The sequence below is a fragment of the Myodes glareolus genome, chromosome X, assembly GCF_982192425.1.
Source record: "Myodes glareolus chromosome X, mMyoGla1.1, whole genome shotgun sequence".
In the NCBI taxonomy this organism is placed as follows: domain Eukaryota; kingdom Metazoa; phylum Chordata; class Mammalia; order Rodentia; family Cricetidae; genus Myodes; species Myodes glareolus.
In genome coordinates, this window is record NC_142053.1 from 89,448,933 (window position 1) to 89,454,156 (window position 5,224).

General features: G+C 41.8%; 1 pseudogene; it reads left to right on the forward strand.

Moving 5' to 3' along the window:
* Positions 1-1,061: 1,061 nt before the first annotated feature.
* LOC148117412 (Y-box-binding protein 1 pseudogene) lies at positions 1,062-1,965 on the forward strand (annotated as a pseudogene).
* The last annotated feature ends 3,259 nt before the right edge of the window (positions 1,966-5,224 follow it).

The window sequence follows — 5,224 nt, forward strand, 5'->3', positions numbered from 1 at the left end:
TTCCTTCTAGCACCATCTATATCACTGGATTTCTAGAAAAATTGTTGATTAAATTTGAACATAAGATATTTTATGTTTGTCATAAGATATTTTATTTTCTCTGTCTATGGTAATTGAAAGTCTACTGGGTATATTAGTCTACACTGGCAACTGTGTTCTCTTATTATGTGACAGAGATCTCTCCAGACCATTCTGGCCTTTAAAGTATCCATTGTGAAGTCAGTGTAATTCTTATATATCTGCCATTATAATTTACTTGGCCTTTTTCCCTTGAAGTTTTTAATGTTTTTTCTTCTTTCAACAACTTTAATCTTTTGTCTATTAGGTAGAGTGTGGGCATTTTTATTTGATCCCACATTTTGTTGTTTTGAATGCTACTTGTATTTTTATATTCAAATCCTACTTTAGGTCAGGGAAATTTTCTATGATTATATAAAATATGTTCTCTGAGTTTTGGGCCTGGGATCCTTCTCCTTCGATTCCTATCATTCTTAGGTTTTACCTTTTTGTGATGTGACAGATTTCCTGGATGTTTTGTTAGCAGTTGTTTAGATTTAATATTTTCTTTGAGTGATGAATTTATTTCCTCTTTCTTTTCTTTATTACTTAAGATTATCTGTTCCATCTCTTGTATTCTGTTGAAGATGCTTGCATCTGTATTTCCTATTTGTTTACACGGACTTTCCAGTCCAAAATTCCCTCGGTTTGTGTTTTCTTTATTGATTCTATTCTAATTTTCATGTCTTGAATAGGTTCTTTCACTTGTATTTTTTTCTTTCTTGAATTTCTTGGCCTTATGTAAGAGATTTACAGATATCCCCCAATTTTGTGGTTGTTTTCCTCGGTTTATTTAAGGCTGTCTTTCTTCTCTTCTTTAAGGCCTCTATCCTCATCACAAAGTTGGTTTTAAGATTATTTTCTTGAGGTCAATGGACACCAGGAGTAGAGAGCAGGCCCCCGAGAGCCCTGAGAGCACCACCGGGGCTGCTGACCTAGTCACCAGTACACCACTGCAGGAGACACAGCAGTCCCTGCTGACCGGAGTCACCACTACAGCAGCCATGAACAGTGAGGCCAAGACCCTGCAGCCAGCTGCTGCCCCTGGCACCATCCTCAGGGCTGCAGACACCAAGCCTGGCTCTGTGGGCAGCAGCCCAGGCAGTGACACCCCAGGCTATCTCACATCAGTACTGCCAGCTGGCAGGGAGAAGAAGCTATCTCAAGGAAGGTTTGCGGGACAGTAAAATGGTTCAACGTAAAGAAGGGTTATGGCTTCATCAACAGAAATGACGCCAAAGAAGACATATTCATACACCAGGCTGCCATAAAGAAAAATAACCCCAAGAAGTCCCTTCGCAGTGTAGGAGATGGAGAGTCTGTGGAGTTCGATATTGTTGAAGGAGAAAAGGGTGCAGAGGCCGCAAATGTTACAGGCCCTGGTGGAGTTCCAGTTAAAGGCAGTAAATATGCATCAGAGCACAACCAGTATAGATGTTATCCAGGTCGTAGGGGTCCTCCATGGAATTCCCAGCAAAATTACGGGAATAGGGAGAGTGGGGAAAAGAAGGAGCAATCAGAATTCGCTCATAAAGACCAAGCTCAACAAGACCAGCAAAGACAAGTGATGGACAATGCTGGCCACCAGGGTACAAATGAGCAAGGTGTACCACTGAGACTGGATATGTATCACAATTACAGACCACAGTTCCAAAGGGGCTCTCATCACCAAAGACAGCCCAGAGAGGACAGCCATGAACACTGTGAGGAAAATCACGGAGGTGAGACCCAAGGTCAGCAGCCACCTCGACGTCATAGTCACTGCAACTTCAATCATCGACGCAGAAACAAAGAGAACCTCAAGCCACAAGGTGGCAAATAGGTATCAAAATTATCTGATCCACCACATGAGACTTTCTCTGCAGCCAAGGCTGAGCAGGGGGAGACTGAGTATATTCCAGCTTACCATACTTATCATCACACGGCTTGGTCATTCAAGAAGAAATAGATATGTAATGCCACCTATAAGAAATAAACATTAAGTGCTTGCTTTTAGACAGCTGACCAGATACACTAGAAATATCAGCACTAACTAACTACCCAGCGTGGGTTTTTCATTGTTTTTACCTAACAAATGTGGGGTTTTTTTTAAGTTTAATTTTCCTCAATGAAACTTTAATTTTTTAAAACTATTTCAATATAACTGCAAGCACCTCTTAATAAAGGTCTTAATTACTAATTCAAAAAGATCAATTTCTTGTGCTTAGGCGGTGTGGAATATTCAGGGCATGCTATAGTGGAATGGCTGGGTTCTGGTAGTGACATGGTGACCTGAGTTTCAGATGTAGACTTGGCTTCTGGTGGGCTAGGAGGTGTCTAGCCAGTTTAGGGAGTTGAACTAAACTATAAAAGTGATAGTTTGAATATAATTGGCCCTAATATTCTCATGGGGGAGTAGCATTAATAGGAGGTGTGGGTTTGTTGGAGTATCTATGGCATTTCTTGAGGAAGTAAAGTGTGTCACTGTTGGGTGGGCTTTGAGGTTTTCTATGATCAGGATACTACCTGCTTTCTCTGTTAACTTCCTGTTGCCTGCAAGATGTAGGAGTCTCAGCTACTCCTCCAGACCTATGTCTTCCGGAATCCCTATATGCTCGCCACCATGGTGATAATGGGTTGTATTTCTGAAATTATATGCTATACCCGTAAATTAAATGATTTCTTTCTATGAGTTGCCATGTTCATAGTGTCTCCTCACAGCAGTATAAAAGTCCTAAGAATAAAGATGGTACCCGATAATTACTTTTCTACCCCCATAATGTGTTTCTCCATCAGAAAAATGAGCCAGATCAAGACAAATTGTATAAGGAAAACTACAGGTTTATTTCTGCAAAGTAACTCCTGAGAGTTCTCCACCCGAGAGATGGAGGATGGAGAAGCTGTGCTGACAATGGGAAGAAGGAAAACTTTATAGTTTACGGATGAGGAATGATGGCATGTTTGCCACAAGCAGTGTATGTGCCCAAAAGCAGTCAAAAGCTGAATGCTGAGATGGGGATTTGGATTGCTGGTAGGAAATCTTGCCAGAGTCACGAGATACAGAAGTGGGCTTTTGGACACCTTTTCTGTGTTGCAGAATCTCTGAGAGGACAGGCTTTGGAGAAAAAGACAGGAAACAAGCTTTCTGAATCATGTAAGAGTGAACATGAGGTCCCAGCTGAACACCAGGGATGGGGGTATTGCTGGGATATTGCTGACCATATAAAATTTATTTATCTAAAATAAAAATTTAGATGAATTTGGATTATGTTACTTTCAGTTATGGAAGCATGGAATACTATGGCTGCTTGATGGGCCATACTAGCAGAAGAATGGAAGAAAGAGGTGCTAAGTGTTGTTTGAAATAAATCAATAGACGTCAGAGGAGAAGAATTTGAGTATATTGTTTCCGTTCATCCTTGCGAGATTTTGGGTGAATGAAGTGGCTGTTTTTTGCCCTTGTCCAAACAGTGTGCCTGAGGTTCTTTTGAATTAATACCATTAAGAAAAGATATCTCAAAACAGTCTGATATGCACTCGCAATGGAGTTATTACTGGTAACTCTAATGAAGATATATAAAGAGAAGGATTAAGCTAAGCTAGGTAAATTACAAAATGTCAATTTTGAGGAAAAAAAGAGCACCAGGAAATGGAATACTGCTAAGTTCTGTGTTCAAGGATAAATGGCTGAAGAAATGGAATATAGAGAGTGGTAACCACAAGGCAAGATCCCACTCTGCTATGTTTCCAACTTGTGAAAAGCAATAAGAACAGCTTGAGCCTGGTATGGTGGAGCACATCTCTAATTCGACCTCAGTGAAGGCTGTTGGATCTGAGTTTCAGGCCTGCCTGGTCAACAAAGCAAGTTTCAGGATAGCTAATTTTAGGCAGCAAAAGACACTAAGCTGATGAAGATGTTATTGAATGATGGGACCATGTTCTATCCAAGTAAGCAGAAGAATTTAGCAGCTTCAGCAAGGTGGTACTGACTTTAGAATTAAGGCTACAGAAAATGGCTATAGAATTTGCTTCCATGCCTAGAGGAAGCTGCTGAGGCCATGCATGTATCAGGGATGTGCCTGAGGGAGGCTTAGAGAGCCTATTGTGTAAAGCTGTGAAACAGAAGCCTGGGTTGCCTTGGAGAACCCAAGGTGTTAGAGATGTCAGAGTCATGGAATACCTGCCTAGGAGAGCTGCGAACAGGGAGTGAACCAAGCCCAAGAGGAAGAAGCATATTGAAGCCAGCAAAGCTGAATGGAGTAGGAGATCTGAGGAGTGCTTTGACATCAGGCATGGAGATGCAGAGTTTGTAGTTTGCCCAGCTGGCTGTCTGTCTTTCAATAGTCCAGTATATCCTCACTATACTCCCTTCCCTACGTTTTGTAATTGTAATGTCTGTCATGTGCCATTGCTTGTTGGAAGGATGTGATCTGTTTATTTTGAATTCGTAAGGGATTACAATTAAGAGATTGCATGAATCTCAGAAGAAACTTTGCATTATAAAACATTGTTGAGACTGTGATAGACTCTGGAGATTTTTCAGTTTGGACTAAATGTATTTTATATTATGATAATTTGTTCAGCTTATGGAGACATCCAATGGAATGTGGTAGTTTACATGTAATTGGTCCCCATATTCTAACAGGGAGTAGCAGTATTAGGAGGTGTGGCTTTGTTGGAGTATGCGTGGCATTGTTGAGGATACCTGTCAATATGGGGGTGGGCTTGGAGGTTTCCTATGCTCAGGATATGGCCCATTGTCTCGGATGACTCCCTGATGTCTGCATTATGTATGATTCTCAGCTATCCCTGCGGCACCAACTCAGTTTGCACGCTGTCAGGCTGCTTGTCATGAAGAGAGTGGACTGAACCTCTGACAGTGTAAGTGATCCTCTCCATTAGATCTTTTTCTTCATAGAAGTTGCTGTGGTCACGGTGTCTCTTTGGAGCAATAGAAACCCTCAGATGTTGGGGTTCAGGATTCTGGTCTGATTTCTTGGTATCAGAATTTGGATCAGGCCTCTGAAGGAGAGGATGGCCTCCTCCAGAGGTGCAGACAGGGAAACGTTGATGAGGAGAGGAGGGACAATACTTGCTAGGCGGGGCCAGAGTGTACAATGTCAGGGGCAGTCTTACCCGGGTTTGATGATCCAAGCCTGGCCTCTCGTGAAAGAGGGGCTTTCAGCTG